Genomic DNA, 14,570 nt, shown 5'->3' with positions numbered 1-14,570 from the left:
ATGTATGCATGTCCTCTGTCATGTTAAGACCTGTGGGGACCTTGGTGTTCAATTGTAGAATGTATCTTGTTTCCAATTTACGGAGGTTCAACTCTCGATCCCCACCCCTTCTACTAGGTTCAATACAATCAATTACATAGTAGCTTAGGCCCCTATTGTCACTATTATGTGTTTCCCTGAAATGGCGCGCCACGGGGTAGGTGTTGTCTTGATTGGTAATTGCACGCAAGTGTTGTAAAATACGTTTGTGTACCGCTAGCTTCGTGCTGCCTATGTATTTCAGGTTGCATGGACAAGTGAGGACATATACAGCGAATTCTGTCTTGCAGGTCAACAATTTATTGATCCTGAGCTGCCTCATGCTAAAAGGATCAATATAGGTTTTAGTGTTTATTCCATGAGAACAGGCTTTGCAGGTTTTGCATTTATAAAAACCACTGCTGAGCTGTAGCCAGGACGTTTTGTCAACTGTTTCAGGATTGGTGTTGACCAGTGCTTGTCTCATAGTGGGGGCTCGGCTATGTGTAATAGAAGCCTGACGCGGTAGTAGAGAACCCAGTACAGGGTCACTACGTACAATGGGCCAGTTTTTGTTAATGATTTTACGCAAATCAGTCTGTTGTTTGCTATAGCCCATGATGATCCTAAAATTGTGACAGGAGTTCTTACTGGGCTCCTCAGGATTAGAGGGCACCAATGCGTTGCTAGTTACTCCGCTGATGGGTCTTAGTAGATCTTCACGATTCAAAGCATTGGATCGGACTATGGCACTTTCAATGGTACTAGCCGAGTAACCCCTCGCCCTAAACCTGAGTTTGCTGTGCTCCTGGGCTATCTGGAGATCCTTATCATTGCTGCAGATTCTCCTCAGTCGTACCATCTCCCCATAGGGTATACTATTTATGAGGTGGGGTGGATGTGCACTCGTGGCATGAAGGGTTGTATTGCCTGCTGTGGGTTTACGGTGTAGCCTAGTTTCTAGTTTGCCCGCATGGGTGTACACCTCGGTGTCTAGAAAAGTGACTTGTGTTTGGCTACATGTGGCAGTAAAATGTAGGTTAAGATTGTTCACATTTATACTTTCAATAAACCCAAGTGCCTCCTCCAGTGACCCTTTCCAAATAACAAAAAGGTCATCAATGAATCTTAGCCATAGGACGATATTGTCAGCGAGGCACTGTGCATAGTTCTGGCGAAGGGTAGTTTCCTCCCAGTACCCCATGTGGAGGCAGGCGTAGCTGGGGGAAAAACTAGCCCCCATTGCTACGCCCCTCAATTGTCGATATAGTAAGCCATTAAACATAAAATTGTTGTTGAGGAGGCAGAGCTCAAGCATCTCGGTTAACATCGCATTATGGCTTTCAAAATGAGTGGGTTTGCGTGAGAGAAAATACTTAGTGGCCTGTATGCCATCATTATGGCTAATGCTGGTGTAAAGAGATGTTACGTCTAAAGCCAACATCCAATAGCCATCCCTCCATTGGACTCCATTGATCTTTTGCAGGAAATCCCCAGTGTCCTGTATGTATGAATCCAATGATCTGACAAAGTCCTGTAAAAAGTAGTCAATGTATTGCGATGTTTTCTCATACATACCCCCACGTGCTGAGATTATAGGTCTGCCAGGTGGTTTGACAGGGTCCTTGTGAATCTTAGGGATAAAATACAGCGTGGGAATTACAGGGTTGTCTCTTTTCAGGAAGTTAAATTCCGCCTCCGTAATGAGCTTGTGCCCCCTCCAGTTGGCCAATTTGTCCCGGAATTCATTGTTGGCAATCTGGATGGCCACCGCCGTGGTACGAGTGTAACAGTTCCTGTCATTGAGCTGGATGGAGGCTTCGTGGTCGTAGAGTTCCTTGGTTAGTAGAACGATATTGCCACCTTTGTCGCTCTGGCGGATGATAATCTTTTTGTTGTTTTTAAGTTTGCTGATGAGTTGACTGTATAGCCGAGATTGTCGGCTATAGCGTGGCTTCCTAGATTGAATTTTAGTATGCAGGGCTTTAATCTCCGTTGTTACATTGTCATAGAAGATGTCGATGGCATCATGGGGCATGATAGGGGTATATGTAGATTTCGGTCTAAAGGGCGTAGTAGGCCCCCTGGAGCTGGAGCCATCTGTGCAGTCCGCACTGATTCCTGTTCCTTCCGTGTCCCAAAGATCCTGGATTGCCTCCTGCAGAGCATTGTCGTTGTCAGGGTCGGGAGGGTTGCGTTTATTGCTGCGCATCGCATATGATTTTTTGAGCTTGAGTTTCCGAACAGCTTTGTACACATCGCACCGAACAGAGGCATAATCGAAGTTGTTTTGAGGGGCAAAGGATAAGCCGAGTGCAAGTATTCTCTTGTCTTCATCCGTGAGCTCTAGGGGTGTCAGATTAATGATGGTGTTGGCATTCTCACTCGTTATTGGTTCTTTGTCCAATACCCCCTTCCTCTTCTCCTGTTCGGATTTGCGGCGTTTCTTCCTTGCCCTCTGCCTCTGCCGGGATTTGAAGTTTGAATGCTTCCGGCCGGGTTCGTCATTGCCGGTCTTGGTCGTAGGGTTTGCCTCCTCTCCTCGCATAAAAAATTCATTTCTTGTGCTGGAGATGGTCTTGGTATTGTTCCCGCTGCCAGGTTATCACGTAACTCCGATTCGGAGTCGCTACCACCCATTGAGCTGAGATCCGATTGTGTTGTGTCATTGGAGGCAGTTCCTTTGTTCGGGCCCCGGCTGGTGGGGGCCGCTTTGAGTTTTGAAACTCGCAAAGCATCGTATCTTTTTGAAAAGGTGAAGATCTGGCCCAGTTGGTAGTCATTGCGGTCGCGTTGGAACTTATACGCTTTTCTGTCCATGATTATTTTCTCTTCTTTCTTGAGCCTATCTGTCATCTCTTTCCTTAGTTTAGCTTTCTCCTCTGAGTCCTCAACTGTATCCAATTCCTCATTGAGAGTATCAATTTCTTTGAGTAGCGTAGCCCTGTCGATATCAGCATGTTTTATCAATATTAGGACCATTTTACGGGACGATTCCAAGTTCGTTTCAGCCCATTCACGCATGAGCTCGGGATTAGGGCTTTCGTAGCTGGGTGCCGTGAGGATACGCAGCCCGCGGGGGATGCGATTAACATCAATGTAGCTTTGTAGCGATTTCGACTCCCACCACTTGCTCTGTTCGTTTTTGAGCTTTTTCTCCAAAATTTTGAATTTATCCTTTAAAGCATTTCCCTGTGTAGAACCATCCGTGATGGGATCATTACTAGTAGCAGCAGGCACGGGCAGGCTGTCAGAAAACATTGATAATGCCGCAGCCTCCCGTTCACGAACGCTGTCTGCCGTCATGCTCAAATCAGGGCTCAATTAGTTAGCTCGTGGGGGCTGTAAAGATGGGTCAACCTTTCATCAACAACCTCCCACTGCTGCACAACGAACCCGCCAACCCCCGATACCTCAATAGAATTTCACGATGAAATCACCGGTTCTTCTCTTGCCGTGTCGTCCGATCACGGCTTCAGTCGAATCACCTTGTTCGCAGTTCAACGCTACCTGTGTCCACAGATACGTTAGTCGAGGTATCCAAGGGGGGTCAGGCGCCAACTCCTCCTTCCAGAGGCAAGTACATCCGGTGAGAACCAGATAACAGTTTCACTGCTTGGCGCCAACCTTTGAATGGCGGGGGCTCCGTGTCAAGATCGCGTGAAACTGATTAGCGATCCAATACATAAGAAAGACTACTTCCAACAGCCTTGAGGATCCTTCAACTGCTACAGGAAAGAGTACACGAGCCTGGAATTTGTGCTGGTTTCTTTATTTGCCCAGAGCGACGGCCATAACGTTTCGGCTCCGTGGAGCCTTGATCACATGACAGCAAATAGTTCGTGAGGTAACAAATTTAAAGTGAAAGGGTAGGTCACATGGGGGGAGTCACTTAACGTTTGCAGTCATAGACATAGACAAGAGTAGAACATCGTTGGTAAAAACAGAAGAAGTATCCAATCGCTAATTTACCAATGATAATAGCTCAACAAGTAAAATAATAAATAGCTCAACACGCAAGTAATGATTTAAAATGTCGGCTTGAATGCTTTAAAGATTCGGAAAGGATAGGAGCAATTGTCTATTGTGAGACCTGGAAATAAAAATAACCAGTTGCTCATGATTACCAAAATACCAAACAGATGAATTACAAACATGCTAGTCAGACCATAATGCCATAAAACTGCAAAATACATGTAAATAAATATATAAATATATATTAAAAGCATTTTAGGCATAAAAACATTGCTGATAGTGGTTAATTCAAGTTGTCCCATGAACCCCTTTTATTAAAAAAGTGAATAATGTGAAAAAGAAAATACTATAAAAATGACTAAACTGATGAAGTAAATATAAAAAAACATGTGGATAAACATGTTTATCTAAAGTGCCTGGATTCTTAGTTTAAGGGATATTGCATACCCAAGGTAATTGGAAAAATTTTATTATATATGCAGTTCCCATCCAGAAGTTGCACAGGGATAGGGGTAATTAGATAGGTGAATACCACTTAGGTGGAATCGGTGGCATTAAAGGTAAATACATGGATACAGTGGACTCCCAGTTGAGAGAGCTGGACTAGTACATATAGAGATCATACTATTCGATGGGACCGGAGAAGGTTTCATAATAGTACCTGTGTGTTTGGATTATCATGGTCAAACGGACAGCATATGAGTAATAGTGGGTGCAGTAATGGATCACAGGCTGGGGAACATTACATTCTATAATGGCAACCGGATGTGCAAATCTCATAAATTTTTACATGGGATAAAGTGCATTGTGTCAACAATAAATAGTAAAATACTAAATAAATAACCTAAAAAACATATTAAATAGGATTGTGACAAATTACTAAAAATCCGTAAAAAATGGCTAAGAACACATCAGATAATACAGGTTTCCCATTAAAAAACAGTAAAAGAAGTGTAAAATCAACCCAAGCATGTATGCATGTCCTCTGTCATGTTAAGACCTGTGGGGACCTTGGTGTTCAATTGTAGAATGTATCTTGTTTCCAATTTACGGAGGTTCAACTCTCGATCCCCACCCCTTCTACTAGGTTCAATACAATCAATTACATAGTAGCTTAGGCCCCTATTGTCAATATTATGTGTTTCCCTGAAATGGCGCGCCACGGGGTAGGTGTTGTCTTGATTGGTAATTGCACGCAAGTGTTGTAAAATACGTTTGTGTACCGCTAGCTTCGTGCTGCCTATGTATTTCAGGTTGCATGGACAAGTGAGGACATATACAGCGAATTCTGTCTTGCAGGTCAACAATTTATTGATCCTGAGCTGCCTCATGCTAAAAGGATCAATATAGGTTTTAGTGTTTATTCCATGAGAACAGGCTTTGCAGGTTTTGCATTTATAAAAACCACTGCTGAGCTGTAGCCAGGACGTTTTGTCAACTGTTTCAGGATTGGTGTTGACCAGTGCTTGTCTCATAGTGGGGGCTCGGCTATGTGTAATTGAAGCCTGACGCGGTAGTAGAGAACCCAGTACAGGGTCACTACGTACAATGGGCCAGTTTTTGTTAATGATTTTACGCAAATCAGTCTGTTGTTTGCTATAGCCCATGATGATCCTAAAATTGTGACAGGAGTTCTTACTGGGCTCCTCAGGATTAGAGGGCACCAATGCGTTGCTAGTTACTCCGCTGATGGGTCTTAGTAGATCTTCACGATTCAAAGCATTGGATCGGACTATGGCACTTTCAATGGTACTAGCCGAGTAACCCCTCGCCCTAAACCTGAGTTTGCTGTGCTCCTGGGCTATCTGGAGATCCTTATCATTGCTGCAGATTCTCCTCAGTCGTACCATCTCCCCATAGGGTATACTATTTATGAGGTGGGGTGGATGTGCACTCGTGGCATGAAGGGTTGTATATATTAACAGAAAAAAAACATAGGTTTCAGGGGTGTTATAGTTAGCTGGCCATTTCACTCGTACAAAACCATAGAAATTCCTCTGTTATAGTTAGTTCTTCTAACTATAACTCGCGCGCCCGCAATGCACTGCTGATGATGTCACATATTGCATCACTCATGTGATGCAATATGTGACATCAGTGATATCATCAGTGACATCACTGATGACATCACTGATGACCTCTCAAATTACATCACTGATGACATCACTGATGACATCATACAGTGAATGTAGTTTAGTTTGAAATATGTATTATATATACATATATACCAATCTGTATTGAAGATTGAGTGGATATATAACTGTCTGGATGGAGGATTTAGTAGCTGTCTGACTGTCTGTTTAAGTGAGTAATTAAAAATGTCTCACTTAATACATGGATTAGTAACTAAACTATGTGAATGTGTGCATCACTGTCTCTGTTGTATAATATGCTGCATCAGTTGGTCACTAACTACATGAGTGTGTATATTAGTTACTGATTAGTTTGGTGAATATTTGTATGGGACACTGAGTTTGTGTGTGGTTGGATGGGGTGTGTGTAACTCTATGCATAGATGTGTGAATGGTTGATTGACTAGGTGAATAGGTTTAAGAGTGCATGTGGAAACAGTTGTTTGGGTGACTGAGTGTATTTATCTGTGTGTTGGTGAGCGAATATATGTTTTAGTTGTACACATTCAACAAAGTAAAAAAATAAAAGGCATTGTATGTGAGAGTTGGTGTATATAAATAAGTCAGTGATTGTGAGAGTAACTATATGAATGGGTGTATAATTGTAATGGTGATTTTTTAACATATTAACTATGAGTTACTATGTGTTTGAATAAATGGATGTTGTTGGATAATTGTGTAAGTGAGTAAATGTAAGTGTGATCAATTTTTTTCATGAGTGAGTAGGATGACTGCATAACCGACTAAGATGACTGCTGATGTGTCAATGTCTATATATGTGTATAAGTGCATTTGATAGTGTTCCATTAATTAGTGACTGCATGTATAAATGATTCTGTTGTTGAATGGGTAGTTGTGTGTGTAGGCTTAAGAATCAGTGAGTGGGTATGTAGTAACTGGTATTGGTGTGTCAATGGTTTCAAATATGGTACTCTGTATTTTACAGTGAGTGATGAAAGGTTATACTAGTGTATGATGAGGTGTATCAGATTGTCACCTGGATGATGTCATCAGTGATGTCATTTGAGATGCCATCAGTGATGTCATCAGTGATGTCACTGACCATGTCATGAATGATGCAATATGTGACATCATCAGCAGTGCATTGCAGGCGCGCGAGTTATAGTTAGCATAACTAACTGTAACAGAGGAATTTCTATGGTTTTGTACGAGTGAAATAGCCAGCTAACTATAACACCCCTGAAACCTATGGTTTTTGCAGTGAATATATATATATATATATATTCACTGAAACAACCATAGGTTTCAGGCATGTTATAGTTAGAATTTAGCATGTAAAAAACCATAGAAGTTCACTGAAAAAACCATTAGTTTCAGCAACGTTATAGTAAATTGGACATTTCACTCGTACAAAACCATAGAAATTCCAGCGTTATTGTTAGTTCAGCTAACTATAACGTGTCTGTATGGAGGATTTAGTAGGTACATGACTGACTGTATAAGTGAGTGATTAAATGTGTCTTACTGAATGCATGAGTTAGTGAATAAACTGAGTGAAAGTCTGTATCAGCCTGTCTGTTGTTGTGTAAGCTGCTGCATGGGTTGGTGAGTAGTTGCATGAGTCTCTATATGGGCTATTGATTGCTTGCCTGAGTATTTGTATGGCTGTCTGAGTGTGTGTGTAGGTAAGTGGGAGGTGTGTGACTCTGTGCATAGATGTGTGAGTGGTTGATTCACTGGGTGTATGGGTTCAAGAGTGCATGTGGAAACAGCTGTATGGGTGGGTGAGTGTGTGTATGGGTCTGTTGGTGAGTGAATGGATGTCTCCGTGCTACATGTGCAAGTAATTACATATGTAAAAGGCAGTATATGTGAGTGATGGTGTATATAAATAACTATATGTGAGAGTCAGTAATTGTTAGAGTGGCTGCATGGATGAGTGTGTATTTGTACCAGTGAGTCTATAAGAGAGTAATTATGTGTTAGTATATGTATGAATAAGTGAGGTGGTGGCTGTATAACTGTATAGGTGAGTAAATGGAAGTATGATTGATTCTTTGCATGACTGACTAAGTGTGTGAGTAACTCTGGATATGTGGCAGTGTGTGAGTGTCTGTATAGGTGTATGAGTGCATATGATAGTGTTATATTGATGAGTGACTGTAAGTATGAGTAACTGTATGGGTGAATGAGTGGATGTGTGTGTAGACCTAGGAATCAGTCAGTGCATATTTAGTAACTGGTATTGATGTCTATTTTTTCGGAAATGGTAGTATGTATTTTAGAGTGGGTGTATCAAAGGTTATATTCAGGTGTGAGGAGGTGCATCAGATTTTCACATGGATGATGTCATCAGTGATGTCATTTGACATGTCATCAGTGATGTAATCAGTGATTTCACTGACCATGTCATGAATGATGTAATATGTGACGTCATCAGCAGTGCATTGCGGGGGCGCGAGTTATAGTTAGCTGAACTAAATATAACGCCAGAATTTCTATGGTTTTGTACAAGTTAAATGTCCAACTAACTATAACGGTCCTGAACCCTATGCTTTTTTCAGTGAATTTCTATGGTTTTTTAAATGCTAATTTCTAACTATAACGTGCCTGAAACCTATGGTTTTTTCAGTGAATTTCTATGGTTTTTTAAATGCTAATTTCTAACTATAACGTGCCTGAAACCTATGGTTTTTTTCAGTGAATTTCAAAGGTTTTTTAAATGAAAATTTGTAAGTCTAATGTACCTCAATCCTATGTTTTTTTATTTTATATATGTATATATATATATATTTAATAGTAAAAGTATTTTTAAAGTATTATTTTCAATATAATTTCCCCGAAAAATTATTCGATTATTATTGGATTCGGAGGTTAGGAGGGATGGCCATTTTGCTTGATCTGTTTTGCAAGATTTTTTCGTCTAGTCAGGTGGACACCCTCCTCTGGGTGAGGTACGGCTTGGGGATTCTATTCAAAAGGTAAGGAATCCACAGGCAGAAGTATCCATCAGAAGAACAAGTTACTTACCTTCAGTAACGCTTTTTCTGGTGGATACAGTATCTGCCTGTGGATTCCTCATTGTCCCACCCGCCTCCCCGTTGTCCACCTGTTTCTGCCAAAAAGATGCTATTACTGTTTGGCATGAATATTTTTAATATGTCTTAATCATGCGTATGTTTCAATAATGAGAAATGCTTGATCTGTTGCTATTTCTTTATGCCTTTATTGGTTATGCATTTGTGTATATATATATATATATATATACATATATATATATATATATAGGGACGTTATAGTTAGTTGGACATTTGACTCATATAAAACCAGAGAAATTCGCCCGTTATAGTTAGTTAAGCTAACGATAACTCGAGCGCCATCAATGCACTGGTGATGACATCACATATTACATCACTCATGACATGGTCAATGACATCACTGATTACATCACTGATTATATCTCAAATGACATCATTGATGACATCACTGATGACATCATCCAGTAAATGTGTGTTTCTGTAAAGTTTAAATATTTTTCATATATATCTATGCCAAGGTGTATTGAAGAAAGAGTGAATTTACAAGTCCCAAAATGGATTATTTAGTAGGTGCGTGCCTGACTGTATAACTGAGTGATTGAACATGTGTTATTGAATGTATGGGTTAGTGACTAATCTGTGTGAAAGTCTGTATTAGTGTCTCAGTTGGTGTATAAGCGGCTGCATGGGTTGGTGAGTAGCTACATGAGTGTCTATATGGGTTATTGATTTTTTGTTTGAGTATCTGTATGAGTGCCTGGGTGTCTGTGGGGGTGGGTGGGGGGATGTGTGTCTCTGTGCATACATGTCTGAGTGGGTGATTCACTGGCTGTATGGATTCAAAAGTATATCTGAGAAGGGCTGTATGGGTGAGTTAGTGTGTGCATGGGTGTGTTGGTGAATGAACGAATGTCTCCCTGGTATATTTGTGAGTAACTACATATGTTTTAAGGCAGTATATGTGAGTGTTGGAGTATATAAATGACTATATGTGAGAGTAAGTTATTTGAAGGAGTGGGTGTATAAAAGTGTCTGCTTGTATCAGTGATTGTATAAGACAGTAAGTATGTCTTAGTATCTGCATAAATAAGTGATGTGGTGTGTGTATAAATAACGCAGTTGGTGTGTATAACTGAATACATGAGTAAATGGGTAAGTGATTGATTCTTTGCATGACTGTCTAGGTGTGTGAGTAACTCTATGGATAAGTTGCGGACTGTGACTGTATGTATAGGTGTATGAGTGCACATTATAGTACTCTATTGATAAGTAACTGCATGTATAAGTGAGTGGATGTGAGTGTAGACCTAGGAATTAGTGGGTGGTATGTAGTATCTGGCATTGTTGTGCATATGGTTTCAAAAATAGTAGTCTGTATTTTAGAGTGCATGTATCAAAGTTTATATTAGGCCATCAGTATGTGCATCAGATTATCAGGTGGATGATGGCATCAGTGATGTCATCAATGATGTCACTTGATATGTCATCAGTGATGTCATCAGTGATGTCACTGACCAAGTCATGAGTGATGTAATATGTGACGTCATCACCAGTGCATTGCGGGCGCGTGAGTTATAGTTAGCTCAACTAACTATAACGGGCGAATTTCTCTGGTTTTATATAGTCAAATGTCCAACTAACTATACCGTCCCTGAAACCTATGGTTTTTTCAGTGAATTTCTAAGGTTTTTTAAATGCTAATTTCATATTTTAATACTTATAAAACCTATATATTTTCTATATTTTTTGTAATATTTTGGAACTCTATTATCCTTTTTTGTTTTTAATTTGAAAAATATGTAATGTTTTATATCTTCAAAAAAAAGTATGTATATTGTTTGTTTTTTTTGTTGAGAAAACTGAAGTCCCATACCGGTAGTGTACCAAGCTCCATCAGCACGCCAATCCTATCCGCCATATTGCTAAACTCGTAAAGGATGCGCATTTCATATCCGATGGGTTTGTGGCACCGCGTCCCGCGTAACATCATATACGTATGTGGTCGCGCTAGCTGCTACTTTGGTATGCAACGGGTACGCAGTACCAAGCCACACCTTACGTCATGTACGTATGGGGTCATGTCCGCTGCGCGTTGCGTATGCAATGAGTGCACACTGCCAGGCCCTGTGTTACGTCATAGACGTATGGTGTCGCGCTGGGAATACAATTCCCTCATTGTTTTTATCTCAAAACTATATCTAAATACGTTTAAAGTGTATATGAGAACAAGCGATAATCTAAAATATTTTAAACATTTATATATTTCTAACTGTAAGAAACGTATATTACGGTAATATTTTCTCAAAATTGCGTTGGGTGCGGCCTCCTTGCGCGCTCGCTGCGCGATTGCCATGTGACCTTAAAGAAAAGCATTTGATTGGTTCATAACATTTCCCATTGTAACAGTTGGAGGACCCCACCCATTTTTGCCATTCTCTCTACAGCGTTTGATGAGAGACTCCTCTTCTGCTTATAGAGCTTTTTTGAAACCTTTTTGCTATGTACACATATCTGACAGTACACACAACATGCAACCAACATCTTCATCAATATTCATGCTCTGTAAAGCAGCCTTCCACCTGTGATAGCCATGCATCTAAAAGCTACATAACAGAACTTTTCCCCACTGCCGAGATAACATGGTTGCATATGCTGTCCACAGCACAATGTAATGTGGTACGGCCCAGGGGCTGTATCATGCATACATAATGAACACACGGACACAGATAGATAAGGGAAGTGGGTACGGGCACGTGCGCTCAACTGCTTTTTATTACCAGGGTCACCTATCCAGTGACGTCTGTGCTGGATGCTTGTGGGATGAGTATAAAGCAGCCCTCAGAGAATGGTTGCTGCTAGCATCAACTACAACAGTAATCATTGGATCACACACAGAGATTCAATAATAAAAGGGTCAATAGTTTGTGCTGCAGTAAGGTAGGGACACTAGATGTGAAATAATACAGAAAAGATTCTATTGTAAAACAACCATAACTTGTGGTATACTAAGATACAGGCAGTAGATCTGAAATAATACACACAAAAATTGTATCATAAAGGGTCCATCAGGTCTAGTGCACTTAGATAGCCACATCAAAAGCATTCAGCATGTGCACAGCCAGCGATGATGCGTGCTGCAGGTGGGCCGTACTAGGAGCAATGTCTGTTGCCTACAACACTACATTATCTGCAATAGCGACTCGATCTGAATTGTAAACACTGCTGTTTGCAGTGTAGGCCAGAGAGTGGTCCGCAAGGGCCCACAGCCACGTGGCATTGACTTGAGGGGCCCGGTTTGCTGTACGCAAAGCAACAAAGACGTGCGTGGACCCTGTGATGATGCGTATGCATGGTGCGGACAGAGCGCACTGGAGCAATGTCTTTTGCCTACAGGATTGCGGCATCTACAATAGCGACTCGATCTGAATTGTGAACACTGCAGTCTGCAGTGTAAATTGAACACAGTAGTGAGCACAGTCTTCCATAAATACTTTTTCTCACGTCCTCTTCACAAAATACAACGACATAAATTACATAAAACTCTGCAATAAATAAATCAAAACAATTTGAATTGCGATCTCTGCTGTCCACTGTGTACACTGTTATTCAGTGTTCTTTACCACTACCAAGAAGAATTTGGTCATTGTACTAGACCTATAAGTCATCATAAAAAACTTCTTCAAGCAAGTATACTAAAAGGCTATTGTGTATATTTCAATAGACATTGTAGTTAGTTGCCTACTGGATTCTGTAATTAAACAATTACCACTCGATCTGAATTGTGAGCCCTGCTGACCGCACTGTAGGCCCGAGGCAGTTGTCATTAATGCCTCAAAGCCACGTGCCATTGGGTTCGGGAGCACGCAGTCGGTTGCACCTGATCGGAGTGGGTACACAGAAATCATCACAAACTTTAACTTCTGACGTCCTCAATCACAGAATCAAGACCCCGTTTCACTGTTCCGACCTGCTGTACCACGGTGTACTCCACCGACTGCAGTCAACCAAGCCCAATAATCATGTGCAGCAGTTAGCTACGGAAGCACAGAGTCTGATGCACCTCAACGGAGGGAGTTCTGTCAAAACCAAGCAGCAAGTAATATCGGACATCGTCCATTTTGGGATCAAGACACCGTTCCACTGTTGGGACCTAGAGTTGGTTGCACCTGGTCGAAGTGACTCCCTTCATGTCCACTCTCAGATACAGTTCTAACATCATTCATTGTGGGATCAAGACCCTGTTCCACTGTTCGGACCTGCTGTACCGCGGTGTACTCCACCGACTACAGTCACCCAACCCCAATAATCATGTGCAGGAATTAGCTACTGAAGCACAGAGTCTGATGCACCTCAATGGAGGGAGTTCTGTGAAAACCAAGCAGCACGTAATATCGTACATCATCCATTTTGGGATCAAGACCCCGTTCCACTGTTCGGACCTGCTGTACCGCGGTGTACTCCACCGACTGGTATCAACCAAGCACAATAATCATGTGCAGCACTTAGCTACGGAAGCACAGAGTCTGATGCACGTCAACACAGGGACTTCTGTGAAAATTCACAAGCAGCAGGTAATATTGGACATCGTCCATTGTGGGATCAAGACACCATTCCACTGTTGGGACCTAGAATTGCTTGCACCTGGTCGAAGGGAGTACCTTCATCTCCACTCTCAGATGTAGTTCTAACATCGTCCATTGTGGGATCAAGACACCGTTCCACTGTTGGGACTTAGAGTTGGTTACAGCTGGTCGAAAGGAGTATCTTCATCTGCACTCTCAGATGCAGTTCTAATATCATCCATTGTGGGATCAAGACACCGTTCCACTGTTGGTGCCTCTTTGACTACTGTGTTAGTAGTATACAGACCACTTCACGGTGCTGGGCCTCAGGCTGGGCGCTGTCTGCCTGTGTCGCAGTAGCCAGCGTTGATCTCAGGAGCCTTCCCAGCTCACAGACCTCAGCCCAAAAGCCTCCGCCAGCACGTGGTGGGCCCTCTTTCACATACAATGGTGTTGAAAGGTGAACTGTGGGGCATATGTGCATCGCAGTGGCCATGACAGTTTCTGGGTAGCAGCAGGCTGAGAGCATTATTCCCGCAGCCACCTTTGCTCACGGCGTCAGCCTCGTGGCGGTGTAAGCTCCGCAGACCTGACAGACATGTTCGCCATTCCAGAAGAGAACCACACCCAGAGAAACGTGCCTTTTATTCATACCCCTTTGCTAGCCTTGCATACGCTGAGCCAGCCCACTACGCTACAGATTTTGGGGGGGAGGGGTGATGTATGCGCTATGTTTTCATAATCTTCCCTACTGACTGTACTATCATGGTTGTGTCCGCTGTCGACTTCACTCAATAGACCATCAGTGTATGTTGACATGTAAATGGCTGTGCTCTGCATACTCAAGTCTCTCTGGCACATCCCTTCAACACTTTGCATTGTAT

Source organism: Triturus cristatus, chromosome 11, assembly GCF_964204655.1.
Source record: "Triturus cristatus chromosome 11, aTriCri1.1, whole genome shotgun sequence".
NCBI classification, from domain to species: Eukaryota; Metazoa; Chordata; class Amphibia; order Caudata; family Salamandridae; genus Triturus; species Triturus cristatus.
This window is presented reverse-complemented; position numbering follows the sequence as displayed.